Genomic DNA, 23,989 nt, shown 5'->3' with positions numbered 1-23,989 from the left:
ATAGTTTTACAAAACATGGATGAATGAGAAAGATAGGATAAATGGCATCCTTTACTGCTCCATAGATATTTAAAGGGGACATATACCATAATTTTGAACTATAGTTTAATCAATTCTTTTTGCAATAAAATTGAATAAAACATGTTTTAGATACCTTTTGGGTCCACTTTATTTGTTATCTTAGCATTTCTTATCACGCTCCTCCCTTTCTCCTGATTTCCTGTCCTGTTACAGCTACAGCAAGTCAGGGCAGCCGTCGGCCATCTCTTTTTTTCACTTTTTTTTTCCGTAGAGCAGCAGCCACTGAGAAGGACTGGGCGTGCATTGGTGGGAGGTGCTGGTTGCCGATGTCATCTAGGCACTATGTCAATCAAAATACTTAATTAGGTTGTGTCCAAAACAGTTTCTGGAAATCCCCTTTTAAAACCGACCCACAGGAAGGCTCGTTCTCCTTGAGCTTAGTATTCAAACGACAAAATAAGTTGATGAGGGTTCAAACGACAAAATAAGTTGAATTAGGGAACATCTGAGAAATATAGAGAAAGGTATAGAAAGCCATAGTGTATCTAAACATTTTAAGGCGGTACATAGATGTAACCCCAAGGGTCTAACATATTGGGGTGTGGAGGCATTAACCAGAAAGTGGAGGGGGGGAAACATTGTAGAAGATACTCTAAGATGCGAAAGAAGGATATATAAAATGGGAACACTGGAACCTAAGGGCCTCAACATAGACTTCAACCTAAGGTCCTTTTTAGGAGAAGTCTTTATCTAAACTTATGTACAATATACCTTCTTGATATATACAAATTGTATAAAAAAAAAAAACCTCCCTATATATATGTAACAAATACAAATATGCAAATTTTAACTAATAATGTGGAGAATTGATGGATTGAGTATAATCGATTAGGTAATTTTTAAAGGCTAATTAATCAAGTAACCCTATAAGCTAAAAAAGTTAATATAAATAATCATAATTAGTGAAAAACCAGGTAAAAGAAATTTAAAAATCTCCTGAATTCCTAATTGTAAATTAATTCTCTTAATGGATAATACCATGAAAGAAACACTGAAGCAAGAGACGGAAGTGTATATAAAATATTTTGGTTCATACTCTTTCCATCATTTTAAACCACTTGATGCTGTGGGATCCAATGCTGGGGACATTCAAAATATGTTTGTGCTAGTGGGAAAGTATTAATAATTTGCAATGTGGTAAGGGGAGTGGACATTAGGGTTTCGTTGCCATGGTAACGCACCGCGACTATGGAAAGGAAGTGCAGGGACGCGTGACCTAGGCAACCAGGATCCGTAAAAGGAGAGAACCGCATACTTTAGAATTTGAGCCTCTGAGGAAGTCGTATATCGACGAAACGCGTCAGGTGAAGGCTGTCATCTGAAAGCGCCAGAGAATCCATACACAGGGTTAAACTGTGAACACTGGGGTCCTTGATATACTATGGCGAGGAAATTTTGATGACTCGATATGCCTGTATTAACTACAAATTTGTCAGTGTACAATTTTAAGTATTTTTATCAGAAATAAAACGTTTTTACACTATTACTGCTCCACATCTTTTTCAGCAAGGAATTCTATTTGGAAGCTACACCTCGAGATTATGAGTTATATGCTGATTATATTTTTAAACATTTGCGAGTACCCACCTATTGCTGAACACGTGGTGTGTAAAGATTAAAATAAGCACACATTTAAGATTCTTTGTGTCTTTGAGGTAGAGGTGTTGAACTACAAAACTCACAACGAAATACTACACTATAAGATCTCTCTATGCCATATTCTCTTCTCTCCTAGCTATTTTTAGCACTGACCCTCATCAACTTAATATGTCAATCAAGCCTGGGTCCTTCTCAGGGCTGCTTGCCCAGCTTCGGGCAGGCACCCTTGCACACAGACTCAGTGCACCTACAGACTGAACAATGGAGCTCAGGAGCTGGTCGGAGACCAGCGACTCATCTCCCCTCTCTCTCTTCCCCCTCGACAATGTGTTTTCCACACTACACAATAGTGATGTGCGGGCGGGTTTGGGTCGACCTCGCACTGCTCCTCAAATGCCGGCATCCAACTTCCGGTTTTATAGTCTCGCGTCTGCTCGCCCTGCCCCTTTTGTGACATCATTGTGATGTCATCTGTGGGGCGGGTCTATAAAAGGACCCCGGAAGCGCGGATGGGGGCGCGGGCTGCAGCAGGGCGGGTTAGGGTCGGGTGCAGGTCACACAAGCACAGGGCATCGAACAATTAGGTTGCGAGGGGAGCAGAATGGAGCACTGACAGGCAGGCAAGTGAGGAGCTAGGAGAAGAGATCCACTGATTTAAAGCAGCTGTATCCCAGCAGTGACACATTTAGCCTGCTTAACGCTGAAACTGTTTAGATTTAACTCCACTCGTCACCCACCCCGCTCCTCCCCCTCCCCAATGAATTTTCCTTGCACTACAGGGGGCAGCAGTGATGATCAGATAGAGGGAGAACGCTTGCTTTACAAATGGCTTCAGCATAAATCTGTGCACGTAAGGGGAGGGTGGCTGGAAGACTTCCAAGCTGCCTATAACTAGCATAAAGCGGCCTTGGATTTAGTAAAATTGGAAAAATTCATTTATCATGTTTCTAGAAAGTGGTAGAAAGGGGTTTACCCCCCACATCCCAGGTGTCCAAAATGTGCAGCCTTAAGTTCCTAAACTACAGCTCCCAGGTGGCAGGGATATGGCAGAAAGATGGACATAGGACAGTTATGTGCAGACTGGGAACAGACGCACAGGCAGGGAGATGGGAGGAGTTTTCCAAGCTACAGCAGAGCTCAGCCTGTCAGTCAGTGCTGTGACCATTTCCTGTGAGAGAATGAACAGACACTCCCACCTCTCATTGCAGCTCTGATAGAATGACACTTTTAGCAGGTAAAATGCATTCAAAACTTTTGCCTGCATCACTACATTGTTTGAGGAAAGATTAATCATATATCTGAATATGAAGGTTATGTAAAATGTCCCCTTTAATCTTATTAGAATCTAGCCAGTTAATATGTAATATATCCTGCACAAGAAACTTTTATTTGGATGTTTAAATTCAGTCATATTCCAGTTATATTCTTCTATACCATGGCACATATACTGTTTATTTAAAGGGGTGGTTCACCTTTAAATGGACTTGTAGTATATAATAGAATGACTAATTCTAAGCAACTTTTGACATGGTCTTCATTATTTATAATCTTTGAATTATTTGCCTTCTTCTCCTGATGCTTTCCAGCTTTCAAATGGGGGTCACTGACCCCCCATTCAAAAACCACAAAAAATGAAAACCAATTGCAAATTGTCTCAGAATATCACCCGTACATTATACTATGGGGCAAATTTACTAAAGGGCAAAGTGACTAATGCGGAGCAAAAATTCGCTAACGTGACGTCATTTTGGTACTTTGCCGATTTACTAACTTCGTAACTTCGTTAGGGAAGGAGATAGACTCTAGCGGTACTGCGCTCCCTAATGCCTGGCGAATTTGCGCTCTGGTGAATGGACGTAACTACGCAAATTCACTAATATGTGGATTTTACTGAACGTTCTCTCTTGCGCCAGACTTGCCTTCGCCACCTCACACCAGGCGAAGTGCAATAGAGTAGATAGGAGTTCTTCAAAAAATAGTTGAACATTTTTTCATTAAATTTAAGTCCCAAAAAACTTTTGACTTTTACTTTTTCAGGGTGATAGGCTGAAAAAGAGCATGAATTTTTTTAGGGGTAACCGGCTTCCCCCTACATTTCCTAACATATGGCACCTAAACTATACACTGGGCTCATGTGTAGGGCAATATAAAAACTCTATTTTATTAAGTTTTCCCGGGCTTGTGTAGTGTAATGTATTTGCTGCAACATATACGTCCATTCAACTTTAACTTCCTGACGTATGCAAATTAGGCAACGCTAGCGCAACTTCACTTGGCGCAATTACGCTAGCGCAACTTCCCCAGCATCGTGGACACAACTTCGGATTTTAGTCAACTAGCATTGTCCTGGCAAATCTACGCCTGGCGAAGTGTGGCAGTGTGAGTGAAGCCGTCGCTGGCGAATTTTCGGAGGTTAGTGAATTTAAAGGTGAACAACCCCTTTAAGTGCCATTACACTTTACATTGGGATATTTATATTTCTTCACTTCTTGACCATTGTACAGTTTGGCTGTTATTCACATGTAGGTATGTATTAGGGTATAGGTTGCTATAAAGCGCAATAGCCAGGTTTATTCTCGTCCGACATGTCTAATAAAACTCTTCTGTCATTAGGAGCACGTGTTACCTGATGCAGCAGGGCCAATGGCCGCTATAAATCAGACTAATGGAACTGCGTGACGTGGGGGTGGCTTCTGCTTATTCTTGGGCCCTCCGAGTTACCACACAACAGCATTATGTGCAAACAGCCTCCAATAACCCCCTAATATCAAGGACACACACCTTACAGAGACCAGCAAGTATGTGACAGGTTCACAGCCGCAAGGGAAGACTGAATAAAACCCTGCCCCAAAGAAAAATCCTAAAGCTAGTCAGCGTAAACAACTACTAAGTGGAGCACTGTAGTAGCGTACGGCTCCAGCCAATCCCCGCGTGACCGCCGAATACGCGCCGAAGGTCACGTGACGGAGACGTTCGTGACGTCACACGCGGCGTCCTTATATACTGGGAACTAGGCGCTACCGTCTTAGAACTGGGAATCTGTCCTTTTGTTTCTAAGATCGGCTTTGGCACAGCTAAGGTTTGTATTCACGTAGTTAATTCGCATGGAATAAACGAAGGACAGAGATAGTCACTACGTCGCTTCCCAGATAACATGATGGGTATTTGCCTGCTTCCTCCTTCCGTCAGCAGAATATAAAGTGTCTCTCTGTGTCTCTCGTACTTTATGCAACTTCATGTTACTGGTACGTTGTATTCAATAATAACCAGCCCCAACTTCTCATTTATAACCCGTCCGGCTGATCACATTTAAGAGCTCGCAAATCTTTATTGAAGCTCATGTTTGTACTAGAGATTGATCTGAAGCCTGTCATTGTATTCCAACTCTGCTTCAACATTCACACTAACTTGCTCTCAGCATCCAGTCCAAATGACAGTATCCTCTCTTACCTAATATTATTTTTATCTGCTGCTTAACCATTGCACATTACTAACCCTCATACTTTTTGCCACTGTTCACTGCCCCCTATTTTATTTCCTAGTCTTCTGATGCCTCTAGAGTTGCCATTAGAGTTGTATTACAAATTTACCGGCAATGCAATTCCGGTAATTTGTAATACCCTTTAAAAAAAGCCCCTGGCCTGCCCCCCATTTGCAAAGAACTTACCTTTTTTCCAGCGCCGTGGACGTCTCTGCGATATTGCTCCGCCCCTTTTGTGACACACCATGTAGCCCCGCCCCTTTCGCATCACAGACCGCCCCTTTTGGTGCCCGCCCCCCACTGGCCGTTAATATTTTTTAGTAAAGGTGGCAACCCTAGATGCCTCTGATATGCTATTTTAACAAATCCTCCTTTTATACGTTTAGGGGCAGATTTATCAAGGGTCGAAGTGAATTCGAGGGAATTCAAAAAAAAAAAATTCAAAGTCATTTTTTGGATACTTAGACCATGGAATAGGATACTACGACTTCGACTTAAGGTGGCCATACACGGGCCGATAAAAGCTGCCGACAGACCGTGTCGGCAGCTTATTGGCCCGTGTATGGGGCCCCCCGACAAGCTTCCCCGATTGAGATACGGCCAACTTTCGGATGGGACAAAAAATCCAGTCGGATCGCGGCCGCATCTATTCGTTGATGCGGTCCCGCGATCCGACCGCCCATTGCTATTCGTTAGGATCCGATCGTTGGGCCCTAGGGTGGGCATATCAGGGAGAGATCCGCTCGTTTGACGACATCGACAAACGAGCGGATCTCTCAGTGTATGGGCACCTTTAGACTTTGAATTCGATTCAAAGTAAAATAGTTTGAATCAGTGTCGGACTGGGACACCAGGGGCCCACCTAAAAACCTTTGACTAGGTGCCCACAAATTAATATTAGACCAGGGGCCCACTCTTAGTACGATTAGTCTTCCTTTCCTCACTCATCTATTCTCCTTTTCTTTACATACTATAATCGATTATCCCATCTATTTAGCCACTTTGTTCTCATAGAAATAGGGAATGGCCATGAAATAGGCCAAATGTCTAGCAGCATGAGGGCCCACTAACACTTTGGCCGACCGGGACTTTTCCTGGTATCCCTGTGGGCCAGTCCGACACTGGTTTGAATATTCGACCATTCGATAATCGAAGTACTGTCTCTTTAAAAAAAACCTTCGATTTCAATACTTCGCCAAATTAAACCTGCCGAAGTGCTATGTTAGCCTATGGGGACCTTCTAGAGCACTTTTCTAAGTTTTTGGAAGTCGAAGTAAAATCATTTGATCGATCGCTGAAATCCTTCCAATCGTTCGATTCAAAGGATTTAATCGTTCGAATGAAGGATTTAAACGTTCGATCGAACTATTTTAGTTCGACCGCAGGATACCCAAATTAGATGAAAAAAACTTCGACTTCGATATTCAAAGTGGAAGTATTCCAATTCGATGGTCGAATTTCGAAGTATTTTTAACTTCGAAATTCGACCCTTGATAAATCTGCCCCATAGAGTTTTATATGTGCAGTGCCTGCATTTTACTGAGCATTATGCAGTCATTAGTATGAGTATTGGAGAAAAATGAGGGATGCCAAGTTAATTATAATGCCTGAGACACAAGAGATGCAGGGGTTCTAATGAATTGGTCAATACACATACAAAAATTGGCACCGTAAACGGACAGGATTGGTTTGGAGGGCTCCATATGCCGAAGGATTCTTGTTTGACAGGCCTTCTGTCTTTGGTTTTAACCCCCCAAAGCAGCCGAAGGATTCTTGTTTGACAGGCCTTCTGTCTTTGGTTTTAACCCCCCAAAGCAGCAGTCTTGCAAAAGTATAGTTATGAACCAGTCCAAAAAAAAATATAAGATTATCCATTTCCTTTTTTTTTTTTTATGCCAAACCTTATGTTGTCTGGCACTACATGCTTGTTTAGAACTTTATTGGAAAATGTTTATATGTGTGTGTGTGCGCGCGCGCGTTAATGTAGTTTATAATAACAGTTTAAAACTTTATTTTTTGCAGAAAACTCTTTATTAGTAATGGAGTACATGAAAGAGCCTGCAACAAGCAGCCAGGGCAACATGTGAGTGCTTTTCTGTTTGTCTGTTTATTTATAACAGTCCCTGCAAAAGACGACGCTGAACAATGCCCTTATACATAAGTGTATGAATAATTGATCATAAAGAGGGTATATTTATTATTAACAGTCTGAACAGCTGGGACTGTAACTTAACTGAAGTTGGACATTTCAAATTTTTCCCTGCAAAAGCTGTGGCTTTTATTTGATTATAGTTGAAAACCACTGGCTATGTAATAAATGTTAATTTATTGTTTAATAAGAAATTCATATTTATTTATATAAAGATTCGATTGTAAACGAGTCAGGGGTTGGGTTAGATCACAATGTAAAAAGGGATTCTAATTATCAAAAACTTTGTAACGTATCTGTTAATAATAGAGAAACTAATAGATCTGTGGCTTTCAGTCTTTGTGGCAATGCCATCCACCCTCCAAAACTGTGTAAGAGGCGTATGATAAAAGATTCCACTTTTTGTTTTTGCAGAGATGTTTAGAAGGGTGTCCCCAAGGAAGGTGTGTGACTGGAGGCACTAAAACCTTTGTAACAGTGTTGTAGAAATGTCGTTTTTAAATATCAGTTTCCTCATCCTTTAATGCTTGTGTTAATGACTAAAGGAATTCTTAAAGGAATTGCTCAGTATAAAGATAAAAACTGGGTAAATAGATAAGCTGTGCAAAACAAAAAAAGTTGTTACATTAGTTAGTTAGCCAAAAACGTAATCTATAAAGACTGGAGTGACTGGATGTCTAACATAATAGCCAGAACACTTCTTCCTGCTTTACAGCTCTCTTGTTTTCCACTGATTGGTTACCAGGCAGTAACCAGTCAGTGCCTTGAGGTGGGCACATGGGTCATAACTGTTTGCTTTTTAATCTGAGCTGCATCATGCCGAGGATCAGTTTTAAACTCACTGAACAATTATGTCCCATGTGTCCCAAGAGTTCGAGAGCTGAAAAACAGGAAGTTCTGTTATACTAGACATCCAGTTACTCCAGCCTTTATAGATTACATTTTTGGAAAACTAACTATATTAGAAGCATTTTTTATTTTATTTTGCACAGTCTGTTACCCAGTTTTTATTTTTACACTGAAATGTTCCTAGGAGAGGGAACGTTTCCTAAAGAATTAGGTCTTTATGTAGGAAATGGTTGTGAGAACTTTTGCAACTTAAATTTTTTTTAAGCAAATATGTCATTGCTGAGGAACACGTGTCTTGAGTGATCTGAATAACACTTGAATGCTAAAACTACTTTTTTGTTGCAATCTTCTTTATTGTTCGTAATATTGCATTACAGATAATTAAAGGGATGGTTCACCTTTACATTCATTTTTAGTATATTATGGAATGTCCAATTCTAAGCCACTTTACTATTGGTTTTCATTATTTATTTTTTATAGTTTTTCTATCACCTTCGTCTGGCTCTGACAAGTTTTCAACTAGGGGTCACTGAGCCCATCTAAAAAAAACAATGCTCTGTAAGGCTAAACATTTATTGTTATTGCTTTGTATTACTCATCTTTCTATTCTGGCCTCTTCTATTCACATTCCAGTCTCTTAGTCAAATCAATTAATTTTTGCTAGGGTAATTTATACCCTAGCATCTGGATTACTGCAAATACAAACTGGTGAGCTGATGAATAAAAAGCTAAATAACTCAGAAACCACAAATAATAAAAAAATAAAACCATTGACATATTGTCTCAGAATATCACTTTCTATGATATGTTAAAAGTTTACCTAAATGTGAAGAACCCCTCTAATAGTGATGTGAAAGACAAATGTGGAGTTGAGTTCTAATGCTTCATTCACAACATGTGCTGAGCTCTGAAATGTTACGCTGACCCTCCATCAGCTCAGTAAACTTGACAGGAGGGTTTTGGGGGAGGGGAGCTGGTTTTAACCCCCAATTTGCTCTCCATGCAGTGGTCTTCTTGCAAACGTGCTTTCGGAGGGGTTCCTTGCCATTTGCATTTACTAGCTGCTCTTTATTGGCACACAATAATATCCTGGTACTCTGCCTAAACATGGCATGCTTTATATCAGGGAGTACTTGAGTGGTTTGTTCTTTGCTGCCTATTACTCATTTTCAAAACTGGCTAAAAACACAACATTTTGGAATTGTTGCCCTTAGAATATTGGAACAAAAAATGAGAAACAGTACCTGTCAGAATATTTCATTTCTTTCAACTGCAGTTTTAGAATAAAGCAATGACAATAAATGATGATGCTGTTGGTATTTAGAAATCCAATTAGCATGCCTGTTGAAAGGTAATTATAGAGGTGATAAATAAGTTTCTCTCGGTATCCTACAGTATCTTTAGATGTTTCTCTGTGTGATCAGTCCTGATCCCTTGTTGTAATTACAGCGATTAAATGTATTTTCTTTGTACAGACTTTGCTGCCAGTGTGGCATTCCAATCCCCCCCCGATCCAGCCAACATGTGTGTAGCCTGCTTGCGGACACAGGTTGACATTAGCGAGGGCATCCCAAAGCAAGTGTCAGTGCATTTCTGCAAACAATGTGAACAGTAAGATGCTGAACTACTATTTATTATTGTCACAAATCACACAATAACTGAAATCTTCAAGACAAACAAAGAAATGCATTTAATTTAGGGATGCACAAAGACTCGCATTTGTTTCCGGATTCATACTGAACCTAAACCCTTAACTTTATGTGATTGTTTTGTTTGCAGATGTTTACATTTGTTCAGAATGTACATATATTCATTTTAGTGATTTTGGCTGAATCATTCACTTTTAATATGCTGTTGACAAAGTCTAAAGGCCCCCATACACGGGCCGCTAAAAGCTGCAGACAGACCGAGTCGGCAGCTTATTTGCCTATGTGTGGGGCCATCCGACGGGCTTCCCCAATCAATATCTGGCCTAAAGAGAGAGAGATCCCATAAACCTACAACTGTATAGGTAATAAACCCTCCTGCAACTTTTTTTTTTTCTTACCCAACCTTTCTTTCCTGTGGCTTCTTGCTGTCCTAGTGATGGGCTGTGATTCTTACTGGCACAGTGTTGGACTGGTTTTGGAAGATTTTCATCTGATCTCCCAAGGGAAATGGCACTCACAGTGACAGCTGATTGCTGGATCAGCACAATTAATAATAAAAGAGCATTCAAATTGAATGCAGGTGTTTTAAGTTTTATGATGTTTATAGAGTGTCAGCACTGGCCGTTCCCCCTATATATAAATGATATAACTGCTGAGACAGCAATGGAAAGAAGCTGAGTTAGTTTTTTTTGTGAAATCAAAATTAACAGGCTTATGGACTTTCTTATTTCAGAAACATAGCTTCCATGTACCATGGGCATAACGTTCATTTCAGGTGCTCATAATCCAACCTCCATTTAAAGGGGCAGTAAACCCCCCCTTGTTCAATGAATAGAGCTTAGGCTGAACATACTTTTAATCACAAAATATATATTTTTTAAACTAAACAGGGCAAACAGAGAAATTAAAAAGGACTTGCACATTGTGCTGTCATAGAACCAGCTCATTCATATGCTGTCGTGGGTTTCTATTTATCTTCAAAGTATTTTATAAAACATAAGTTACTATATTTTGGAAATTGAGAATGCTACGTTAAATCTCCCCACTATGTGGCGGTGTTGAACCACCCTGCTGTCTTGAGCTTTAGTGACAGCTTTATGCAAGATTTTGTGTTCTTTTATTAGTAACTTGTTTCATAGATAGCACATGTACTCTTGACAATATTTGTTGGGCTTAACTCACATAAGGTGAGCAGTGGTAGTAGAAGCATGTGCTTACAGTCTTAAATGTTTCCAGAATGTCATTGAAAGTACAAAAGAAACAAAAAAAATGTACTGAATACTTTTATTCTATGCTATGGTTCCACCATTCTTTCCCCAACAGTTTTTCCATGTTCAATTACATATACATATGCACCACAAATCTGCATTGACTCCTTAAAAATAATTTAAGTAATTTCATAAATAAACAGTTGTTTGCATATGGATAATCACACCAGCTTGTATAGGAGAAATGGTATTCCAAATTACATAAATATTAAAGCATTGGGATATCTAAGTTACAGAGGAGATCCAATACCATATAAGTCACCTTTGGCTTTGTGTTCTTTTATATTTTACAACATGGGGTACATTCTTTTTTTATAATAAGTTTCAGTAAGTCATGTTGACAAACGACAACATTGCGCTTCGATTATAACTGATGACATTATTAACACTGTATATAACTTGTGATTTAGAGAATATTCTTATATCTTCTGTAATGTTTGTTTTCTTTAGGTACGACTTATCGATGCAGGCTTTGTCTGGACTGAGCCTCATTCAAAGAGGCTAAAAGTAAAGCTAACCATACAAAAGGAGGTAATATGTGTTGTATTGCTTCCCTTTACTATATTTAGGACATGTATATCCTATATTTAGGTTGTTCACTTTTCAGTTAACTTTTATTATGATGTAGAGCGTGATATTCTGAGACAAATTGTATTTGTTTTTTTGTGGTTTTTCAGTTATTTAGCTTTTTATTCAACAGCTCTCCAGTTTGCTGTTTCAGCAATCTGGTTTCTAGGGACCATATTAACCTAGCAACCATGCATTGCCCTGAATAAGAGAGTGGGATATAAATAGGAGAGGACCTGAAAAGAAATATGAGGAATCAAAAGTAGCAGTAACAATACGTTTGTAGCTTTACAGAACATTTGATTTTAGATCGGGTCAGTGACCCCTATTTAAAAAGGCAAATATTAAATAAAAAAAAGCTTTTAAAATAAATAATGAAGACTAATAACTAAACATTGTCTTAGATTGGCCATTCTATAACATACTAAAAGTTAGCTTTAGGTGAACCACCCCTTTAAAGAAGAAATAAATACATTCTAAAAGAAGGTAATATATACTATTTGTTTTCATTTATAAACATGGCTCATAATGGTGCTTTTGGGCACTTTGAGCACAAAAGTTTTAAGCAGCCAGAAACTGCTAAGTTTTGCCAGAGGGATTAAAACTAGGTTTGTTTTAAAATATAAAATGATATGTATTGAATATCTGATTCAGGTGTATCCGCTGCTTCATTTCTGTTCTAGTTACATGATGAACTGAGCAACTTTTGCTACCATCATTTGCAAAAAGAAGCTTCAAGCTAGAAATCACGTCTATTTTTTCATTTTCTCTTCTTACTTAGGTGATGAATGGAGCAATTCTTCAGCAGGTTTTTGTGGTAGACTATGTTGTTCAATCCTAGATGTGTGATGATGTGCCATAGAGTAGAAGCTAAAGATTTCTGGAAAGCTGTGTTCCAGATCCGTCAAAAGGTAAGAATAAATGCAGCAGAGGTAGCTTGTATTTCCACCCTTCTTATGGGCTGTAATTCACATCAGTCCATGCCCCAATATAGCTTACAATCTAAGATTCTGATAACATTTAATTACTCAATTTCATTTGAAGCCAATCAACCTGCCTCTATGCATTTTGAGTATGAAAGGAAACCGGAGTTCCTGGTTGAAACACACAGAGACGCAAGGAGAACATACAAACTGAGTAAGGCAGAAGTGCTAACCACTGAGCTACCTGATAGTTCCTTGCATATACCTGACTATCTACAGTGGCTAAATCCCTTTATAATACACAAAAGCCATGCATTTCCTGTAAATTATATCTTATAAATGGTGACTAGTGATGTCATTAGTTATAAACGGCGAGTAGTGATGTCATTTTTGTCACATGACTCACTAACGGTCATGGAACTGCTCTGTGACTTATAATATCCTTATATTTTACAATAAGCGATACTTTATTCACTATATCATTGATGACAAATGTAGGGGAAGATTGGGTAACTGCTCAAGTCACATCCATAGTCATGATTTTAAAGGACAACAAAAGGGTTACTTAGTAAGTGGGGCCAGGCACTACACTGGGAAGGTCTCTAACAAATTGAGATGAACCCTTTCCTTGACTCGTATATCAAACTCCAAAATGCTCCATGGGGCTTCCACCAACCATAATGATGGTACAGGCAACAGACAAGTGAACGCAGGTAGGGTAGTATGGAGAACATTGGGCTACAAGGGGCTTCTTTTTGGTTCTGTGGTGATATCACTACATTCATTTACTGCTTTAATATTATTGACATAAAGGTCAATCCAAAGTTCTGCATAATAAAAGATAACTGTCATGGATTTTAACTATACAGTTGTACACTCCAGGTTCTTCACAAAAAGACCTTCTACTATTTGGAACAGATTATTCTGAAAGACAGACTTCATCAGAACACACTGCGTGACAAAGAGATTCATGGTAACGGCATCATCTCTTCCATCCCATTCACAAAGCAGCAGTTTAAAGTTTTATTGTTTTATTCAGTATTTTTTATTTTTGGCCTGGAACCTCTGTCTAGAAATGTAATTCTCTCCTGGTTACCAAGCAGCCAAAACATTACCTGGAGTAGTAGCAGCACAAGCCTTTGTTTAATGTTTTGTCAGGGTCAGATCTAAAAGCCGTGAATCACTATCAAGAATATAATTGAATTTTTGTTCCTGAAAGCCTTGGGTAAAATTGATTAAAGTGGTAATAATGTTGTGAAAAATGATGGCATCTTCTTGCTTTAAGGAGTTTAGTTTGTATTAACTATGTGTTTGGTATGAGCTTCTTCCTTATCTAGAAGTATCAGACTTCTATTGGGTTTTGGCAGTGCTTTCTCTATAGTAAGCTTATCTTTTTTCCCTTTGCAAAGAGAGGGTTTAAGCTAGTGTCTCATAGTTACTTTCCAGCAGCCATTAATCAATGTTAAAGGGATTGTTCACCTTTAAATTAACTTTTAGCATGATGTACAGAGTTATAATAATTTGCAGTTGTTTTTTTATTGTTTGTGGTTTTAAAGGTGTTTCGTTTTTTATTAAGCAGCTCTGCAGTTTCAGCAAATTACCCTAGCAAACATTGAATGATTTGAATGAGTGACTGGAAGATGAATAGGAGATGGCCTGAATAGAAGATTGAATAATAAAAAGTAGCCATAACAATAACTTTTTAGCCTTAAGGAGCATTTGTCTTTGTTTTTTTTGAAAAAGGCAAATAATTAAAAAAACTCTAAAATAAATAAATAAATAATGAAGGCCAGTTGAAAAGTTGCTTAAAATTAGCCATTGTATAATATACTAAAAGTTAACTCAAAGGTGAACCACCCGCTTAAGAACTACAGCCTTGCTGCTACCCCAGGCAAATGCCCCTAAGTTTTTACTTACCCCTCATGCAGATTCAGGGTTTGGAGTTCACAGCAGCCATCTTTCAGGTCTTCAGTAATCCGAGAATGAGAACAGCATGGCGGCGCATGCGCAGTTGGAGTAATTTCCCCATTCTCGACAACTGTGCATGCGCTGAAATTGATAGAAATTGCTGAAGCGCCAGAACATACAAAGAACCGGAAGATGGCGGCCTTGAACTCCGATCCCTGAATCGCAGGGGTAAGTAAAAAGTTAGGAGTATTTGCTTGGATAGCAGCTAGGCTGGGGGGTGAAGGGAAGGGGGTCTATGTGGAATAGGGGGGTAGGAGTTTTTTTAATAAGGGGTTTGTTTCTCCTGTAAGCTCAAGTCCTTCTTACATGTCCAGTGTTTGCTCAAGGCCTCTTTTATATGAAAGCAATGTTACAGATACATGAAACCTTAAAGTATGAGCTATTTGTCCATGGCTCCATAGTCTAGGACAGCAAATACAGTATGGAGAGGACTTCCTTAGGGAAAGGCACATGGGGAAATTTGCAATTTCTATCTACTAAGTTGTATGAGCCAATGTGTGAGTCTGATAAAAATCTTGAGGCTGGGAGCGTTGCACATAATTGCCTACTGGTACATGCACACACATAGTTTGCCAGTTTATGGATTATTATTCTTGGGTTTGGAGACTACTTCAGCTATGTCTTTTTCTCTTTAAATGTGTATAGATCTGTATCACTTTTGAGAATGGATGTCATTGCAGAGCATGATGTTAAGTCCCATGTTGTCTGTGCTAAATTGTGAATATATTTCTGAAATTCTAGCAAATCTCTGAACAAATATGTATTTTTAAAGATGGGCTGGACTTCTACTTTGCTTCCAAGCAGCATGGTCAGAAGATGGTAGAATTTCTCCAGTGCACAGTGCCCTGCAGGTAAGTTGACGCCGTATGTTGGAAATACAGGCACAGTACTTGTACTGATACTATAGTGTAATCTGGGATAAGAAACTGGAGGCCTGGGGCTATAAACTGTCCTTTAAAAGGGAGGTTCACCTTCAAACAACTAGTTGTTTTCAGATAGATCACCATAAATAACGACTTTTTCCAATGACTTTCTTTTTTCTATGTTTGACATTTTTCTTATATTGAAGTGTAAAGTGTAATTTTTCAGTTTCTGAAGCAGCCCTGGGGGGGGGTCGCCGACCCTGTAAACTGTTCTTAATGGATACATTTAGTTGATACATTTCTTATCTTTGTCCCTGCTGAGCAGAATCTCTGGGTTTCATTACAGGCAGCTGTTAGAATTGATACAATTGTTGCCAATACTCCAGAGATGCTGCTGAGAAATGTTTCAACTGAATGTTGCAAAATTGTAATAGATTAGAATCTGCACCTGAATTACTGAGCTGCCAGACTCAAACACCAGTGACAGGGACATTCAACTTTAAACTTAGATTTTGGAAAAACGGTAACAAATACAGTGGTGTGAAAAGCTATTTGCCCCCTTCCTGATTTCTTATTCTTTTGCATGTTTGTCACACTTAAATGTTTCTGCTCATCAAAAACCATTAACTATTAGTCAAAGATAACATAATTGAACACAAAATGCAGTTTTTAAATGAAGGTTTACGTTATTAAGGGAGAAAAAAAACTCCAAATCTACATGGGCCTGTGTGAAAAGTGATTGCCCCCCTTGTTAAAAAATAACAACTGTGGTTTATCACACCTGAGTTCAATTTCTGTACTCACCCCCAGGCCTGATTACTGCCACACCTGTTTCAATCAAGAAATCATTTAAATAGGAGCTACCTGACACAGAGAAGTAGACCAAAAGCACCTCAAAAGCTAGACATCATGCCAAGATCCAAATAAATTCAGGAACAAATGAGAACAAAAGTAATTGAGATCTATCAGTCTGGTAAAGGTTATAAAGCCATTTCTAAAGCTTTGGGACTCCAGCGAACCACAGTGAGAGCCATTATCCACAAATGGCAAAAACATGGAACAGTGGTGAACCTTCCCAGGAGTGGCTGGCCGACCAAAATTACCCCAAGAGCGCAGAGACAACTCATCCGAGAGGCCACAAAAGACCCCAGGACAACATCTAAAGAACTGCAGGCCTCACTTGCCTCAATTAAGGTCAGTGTTCACGACTCCACCATAAGAAAGAGACTGGGCAAAAAACTGCCTGCATGGCAGATTTCCAAGGCGCAAACCACTTTTAAGCAAAAAGAACATTAAGGCTCGTCTCAATTTTGCTAAAAAACATCTCAATGATTGCCAAGACTTTTGGGAAAATACCTTGTGGACCGACGAGACAAAAGTTGAACTTTTTGGAAGGTGCGCGTCCCGTTACATCTGGCGTAAAAGTAACACAGCATTTCAGAAAAGAACATCATACCAACAGTAAAATATGGTGGTGGTAGTGTGATGGTCTGGGGTTGTTTTGCTGCTTCAGGACCTGGAAGACTTGCTGTGATAGATGGAACCATGAATTCTACTGTCTACCAAAAATCCTGAAGGAGAATGTCCGGCCATCTGGTCGTCAACTCAAGCTGAAGCGATCTTGGGTGCTGCAGCAGGACAATGACCCAAAACACACCAGCAAATCCACCTCTGAATGGCTGAAGAAAACAAATGAAGACTTTGTAGTGGCCTAGTCAAAGTCCTGACCTGAATCCTATTGAGATGTTGTGGCATGATCTTAAAAAGGCAGTTCATGCTAGAAAACCCTCAAATAAAGCTGAATTACAACAATTCTGCAAAGATGAGTGGGCCAAAATTCCTCCAGAGCGCTGTAAAAGACTCGTTGCAAGTTATCGCAAACGCTTGATTGCAGTTATTGCTGCTAAGGGTGGCCCAACCAGTTATTAGGTTCAGGGGGCAATTACTTTTTCACACAGGTTTGGATTTCTTTTCTCCCTAAATAATAAAAACCCTCATTTAAAAACTGCATTTTGTGTTTACTTGTGTTATCTTTGACTAATAGTTAAATGTGTTTGATGATCAGAAACATTTTGTGTGACAAACATGCAAAAGAATAAGAAATCAGGAAGGGGGCAAATAGTTTTTCACACCACTGTAAATAATGGAAAGTAATTGGAAAAAGTCGTTATTTCTGGGGAACAATCTAAAAACAACTGAAATGGAAAAAGTTTTTTGAAGGTGAACAACCCGTTTAAAGGACAGCATATGATAGCCCCCAGGCCTCCAGTTTCATAATGTTTTAGGTACCTATATATATTTATGCAAGAAGGGGCAAAGTGATAGACAGTGCTAGTTATAATCTCCTGCTGTCCTAGTGAGAATTTCTTTTAATGATTCTCAGTTGGGATTTGTATCTTTAAAACAATATTCAAAGATTGTCAAGGAGCAGTTTTATAATTATGTTGGCTTTGAAAAAGCCAACATCTTGATCTACTAGTTGACATTTACTGTCTATGGAGCCCTTCGTTTAGAACAGTTTTGACGACAACGCAGAATATATTGCTAGAGACAGGGCCCCTGGCTCTTGTGGGCTCCGCCAGCACAGATCTGCACCCTGTTCTGTTTCTTCCTGCCGTGACCTCCCTTCTTCAGGCCGGTCGCAGCGAAAACATAGTGCGAATGCGCACACGCACGGTGCTGGGTGGGGGGCCCAAAGACAGCAGCCCCGGTATGCCCTGGGCCGCCCAGTCCGACCCTGGCTAGAATTTGAAGTTCTCTTCTTTCCCAAATGAGTTTTGATAAAGATTTAGAACCAAAACAACCCATTGTAAAGAGCTTAATACATAGAGGTATTTTCTGTAATGTATGCAATTATTTTATGTGGGTGATCCATTTTATTCTTAACATGGGTCACGTGTGACTTGTGAAGGGTGGGGTTTTTTTTTTTGTTTTTTTTTTTTAACTGGGGTTTGGGCCTTGCAAGTTATGCCACTGCTTGTCCCTGTCTATACTTCTGTTTATGACACTCACAGGATTTTTTATCAAAAAGTTCTCACTTTTTGACCAAATTCCCCTCCCCATTTATCAATTCTGATTTGTCGCCAAAACCTGCTATTTTTTCAGATTTGTCATCTGCAATCTGAGACTTTTTAGGATTTGATTTCTACATGAACTCGGCAGGTCTTCGTTGGAGTACTTATTTTATTCTGACTTTTAACACCATTGGAGTTTAATAAATAACAAAAAATTCTAGTTTTTCTTTAATGCAAAAAAATTGTGGTTTTCCTCTTTAAAAGTCTGACCAGAGAAAATCTGACTGATAAATAATCCCCTTAAAAAATGTTAGAGACGCCATCTTTTTTTCCACCAAGACTCCATTTCCCACAACACTCAGATGATTGCTTTCAGTGTTAAACCTACAGCTGGCTGAAAAAAGCTAATCACTGATTGGTTGCTATGGGATACTGCCCAGGGGCAAATTTGCCCAGTGTTTATAAATAACCCCCAATGTGTTTGCTGTATGGCGATATCCCATGACCACTGATGTTCAACCATCAAATTTGATAATAATTAAAAGGCTAACCTTCCCTTCCAACACCCTAAAATGTAAACTTTCTTTTGAAATGTATCCAGATTTAATATACTGTATCTGAAAGCTTGAAATCACTCACATGCTTGCAGAAAAGCATATTGTCAAAATGCTATAATATTTAGGAAGATTAGCAAGTCACTTGCATGGTAAAGAATTTTGGAGAGCATGTTTAGTTTCTGCCTTTTGTAATAGAACAGAACTCCGTACAGGTATGGGATCTGTTATCCAGAAAGCTCTGAATTACGGAAAGGCCATCTCCCATAGACTCCATTATAATCAAATAATCCAGATTTTCAAAATTGATTTCTTTTTTCTCTATAATAATAATAATAAAACAGTACTTTGCACTTGATCTCAACTAATATATAATTAATCCTTATTGGAAGAAAAAACAGCCGATTGGGTTTATTTCATGTTTATATGATTTTCTAGTAGACTTAAGGTATGAGATTTCAAATTATGAAAAGATCCGTTATATGGAAAACCCCAAGTCCCGAGCATTCTGGATAAACCTGTCCCATACCTGTAGTTCTTTAGGATGTAACACTGAACAGTGCAACCATTATTTCTATGCATGTGCAGTAGAGGTTACTGATAACAGTGAGCACCTGCTAAACAATGAGACAGCGCAGTTCCCTGGCCCGTGTGCAGACACTGAAATCAACACATATTTGCCTCAAAACTATTAATTAACTTTAATTATTAACTAACAAAAAATGATTGAGGACTTTAACCATGTTTTAAAAATCCTTAAATGGGTTAAATTCATTAAATATGTCTGCCTTGCAGTTGTACTCGACGTGCCTTCTGTGGATTCTGTGTAAAAGTGCTTATATCTTCCCCCCCCCCCCCCCCCCGTAAACTGACAAGGTTCAAAGCTTCCCAGCGCCTAATCTCTCACGATATCCATACGAATGCCTACAATTACAAAAGCACATTTTCTGTGGAAATTGTTCCAGTATGCAAGGTGAGTTTAGGGCAAGATATTTTTTTTTTTTAAGAGTTTTTAGCAACAATAATTGAGTGGGTGGTCGAAATGTATAGTTGTATGAAGAGGCTTGCTTAAATATTGAAATTATGATTTGCTAAGAATCTCCAAGATCCTTTAACACCAAAAAAAAAGATCTCATAATTGACTGTGTATTTAGGCTCAAATATCTCAAAACACTTTGAATTCAACAATAAAAGAGATATAGGCATGTAATTGAGATGATCATAAATTTATTAGCACTGCTAAACGTTTTTCATGTTCTGCAGCCTAAAAAATTATTTTTATGGAGCTTACAATTAAATATTTGCCCTCTTATCATGAATGATCTAACTATTGGACAAATAACTTTGTCATAAAGGCAGTTTACAGTTTTAACTTTTATTTCCTTTGCTATTGCCCCTGTTTTTTTTGTTTATTTTTTTATGATAAGCGAATATAATACCACAGCATTGGTTTAATACATGCTATTTGGTGCGCAGGACAACCTTGTATGCTCTCTCCGAAGCTGGCACAGAGTCTTGGAAACATGAACCAGGTCTGTATCTGTGCCCGTGTAACCCAGTACAATTCATCTGATTGACCCTAACACTCTGCAGAGTAAGTATGGAGTAATTAATACAAGCACAAGCTCGACTTCACTTGCTTCCCCTCTTGTCCTGTAGCCACCAGTGTGCTTAGCTACAATCAGGGCATGGGGTATGTTTATTAACACTGGAGACAAACATCACCATTGATGCTGCCTATAGCAGCCAATCAGAAAGAATTCAGTTTGAACAGTCACCTAACAAGTTTTGAAAAACAAAAGCAAAGATTTGATGGTGTTATGCCTATGGGCAACATCACCACTGTAAATAAATACATAACCCTTAAAGGGGGAAGGAAACCAGTCGGCGCAAAACCCCCACAACCCCCTCCCGTTTGGTGCCCCAGGCTTAAGGGAAAAAGATTTGGTTGTATTAAAAACACAGTCTTTTGTAGGTGCCAGTCCACATAGGGCCTAAACAGATAACCAATTGGCAGCCCATATTGGTACACCCAAGAAAAACTTGCATATTATGGTGCTCACCAACTTTTTTTTACAATTGAAATGTGGCTCACAGGTAAAAAAAAGTTGGGGACCCCTGGACTAGAGCATGGCCTAGCTGGAGCTCCAAAATATTGTCTTTATCAAGCTATGTTTAATTTTCTGTCATCTTATATAAATTCCTTGTTTCTGTTTTTTTTTTTTTTTTTAATAAAATTTTCAGCTGTATAAACTGAAAATAAAATACCATAGCCAAAACACTACTAAATTGATCCGGCCTTTTAGTTATTGGAGCTTTCCTAGTCCGTTAAGATTAACCTTTGATAAAACATGCTAGTTCATCTGACACTATTACATTCACTGGATTCTAAAAAACCCAAAATTTAAGGAATTCAATGGGAAACTGGTCATATTAAATTTTGAATTTTTCTTTGTTTTTTTTTTGTCTAATTAGTGGAACAGTTTTTCTTTTTCCTTGTTACTGTGTACCCCCCATGACTTGTATATTATGTATGAATGTATACAGTAAATGGCCATTTGTTGATGTTGCTGGGCCTTATAAAGTAGTGACCGTTAATTTTCGAAGCATTGTTGCAATTTTGTCACACAGTCGGCTGTGGCTTGCTGTTCTTCTTTGTTTCTTTGTGGTCTGCACTGTCTAGACATTTGTGCAAAAGCTCCGTTAGGCAATGATTTAATATAGTAAGGAAATCTGAACAAATGATTTAGAAGATGCGGTTCTTTGCACTACCTAACTCTGTAATTTAAAACTGACAAGGAATATGTAGAGAGTCCGGGCTTGTCATGGGATAGCGTGTTTACCCCTCCCATCCAGTTCATCCCCATGTATAATTGCCCCTTCTTATTATTGCCGTGAGTTAGAGAAGGCACAGATATCATGGTGATCATTTATTAAGAGAGTTGATGTTCATCAAAAGTGGAATTAATTGTCCTGCTTTATTAATGGAACATTTAATAAGCAGATAAAAATCATTAATGGAATCAGGTCTAGATATATGTGTGTTCACAGGAAGATTTCAAGCAGCACATTGTTAATAGCAGGGATAGAATATACCGGTATATCATAAGACATTATATATATATGAGAACAATTTGTCGAATTGGTTTTAATTTTCTTCATTATATTAGTGGTCTTTTTGCGTGTGAATTATTTGAGCGCCTGCAATTTTCAGCGATCTGGTGCATTAGGGTCCAAATTACATACCGTCACAACCAATGCCGCCATTTATCTTGAATAAGAGACTCGTTGAAATTTAGAAAGACGAGTAATAAAAACGAGTTTGCAATAACAATAAAAGCTAAATAGCATTTTTTTAGATGGGAGTCAGTGTGACCTCCAAAATTTGTCTCGAGAAAAAGAGATAACACAACAAAGAGTATATGATCAAAGCAATCTCAAATGACATAAAATATAAAATAATGAAGTGTAGCCAACTCAAAGTCGCAAAATATTAAAAGTAATACCATCGAAGGTGAGAGTTAACACCCCTTTGAAATAAGTTTGATGAGTAGTATTTGTTACACCCTGAACATGTTCTTATTAGTATACAATAAACCTGTTCATCCGTTCCCTCAGAGATAAGACAACACACAGTTGTTACAATTGACAAGAAGGCCAAATATTTAGAAACGAGCAGCTGCCATTTCCTCACGTTGGTATGTCTTTAGCTCAAATCCTCGAGGCAAATACAACCCAAACGTTTAGCGTGCAGTTACAGAGATATTTATGCAAATTTTCCATGAAAAAAACAAAGAATGGAAGGAGTTTATTGTGTGAATAAATACAGAACTAAAAAAAGAGATAAGCTGTGAGAAGCCTCCCTCAGGCACAATCATCCTTGCTACTGTGTTAGCTTGTTTGCCTTCTTAACATTTACTGTTATATATTTATTTCATCCTTGTAGTATCTATCCAGTAAAAATACACACCAAGGATTTCTTTTTTTTACCATTGGAACTTTGGCTGGGAGACAGAAGTTAACACAAGTGGTCTATGGTATTTTGTACTATAAACTGAGCTGCAGTGGACTAAATTGCTTTAACTGTGTTACTGCATGGGAAAGAGAGTTTATGGAGGGTACGAGAAGGAATGCAAATCACACAAATGAAAAATTAAAAAGGGCAGTTCCGTTTTATTTTTTATTTAAGAAACAGATGGAGTAACCAACGCCCATGTAGGGAAAAATGTCTAATAGTTAAATTAAAAGCATAATCAAACACAAAATATATAGCATTAGTGATGACTGGACCAATATTTAGTCAACGCTGCCTTCAGACCCTAAAATTCTATTCCTAACCCCAGCTTTATATGCTTTGTTTTTTTGAGATTTTATTTGGCTTTTTATTCACCCTCGAAATTTCAGCACTCTGGTTGCCTAGGGGTCCAAATCTTCCTCTTAGCAAACAAGCATTATTTTCAAGAGACTGGGATATGGAATAGAAATTTAGAAAGACGAAGTATAACAGTAGTACGATAACAATAAAAGGAATAAAAGCAATTTTTAGATCCCTTGTCCAGAAAAGGTTCCAGAGCATTCTGATAAATAGGTCCCAATACCTGTAATACATTTTGTTAACAAAGGGAGATGTTAGAACATTTATTCTTCTGCTACTAATTCAATATATATGGTTATGATTACATATGGTGTACGCTTCTACATGGTCATTAATGGTCCGGTCTGAAAAGTCATCGAAATGTGAGTAAGGTCACTTATACAATAGAATAACTACTGGCACTCACAATGCAGTTTAAAGATAGTAGTGGTTACTGTTCATGTACATTTCAGATCCTCTTATATATGCAAAATTGATCATGTCTTGCTACTGCAAGTCCTTTGAGAAATATCTCATTGTGATCTTGTTGTAGAGATCCAGACTTGCAGTTTTTTTCTCCTTTATGGTATCTGAAAGAGTCGTAAGGTCTCCAGCATTCACATAATAAATCTTGCCATACCTCTCCATAAACTCATTTTGATCTCCTCTC

General features: G+C 38.5%; 1 pseudogene; it reads left to right on the top strand.

Annotated features, from left to right (window-relative positions):
- The first annotated feature begins 2,437 nt into the window (after positions 1–2,437).
- Positions 2,438–23,989, top strand: part of LOC108718105 — a 149,056-nt pseudogene continuing 127,504 nt past the window's right edge.

Source organism: Xenopus laevis, chromosome 5S (genome assembly GCF_017654675.1).
Source record: "Xenopus laevis strain J_2021 chromosome 5S, Xenopus_laevis_v10.1, whole genome shotgun sequence".
Classification (NCBI taxonomy): domain Eukaryota; kingdom Metazoa; phylum Chordata; class Amphibia; order Anura; family Pipidae; genus Xenopus; species Xenopus laevis.
This window is presented reverse-complemented; position numbering and strand designations above follow the sequence as displayed.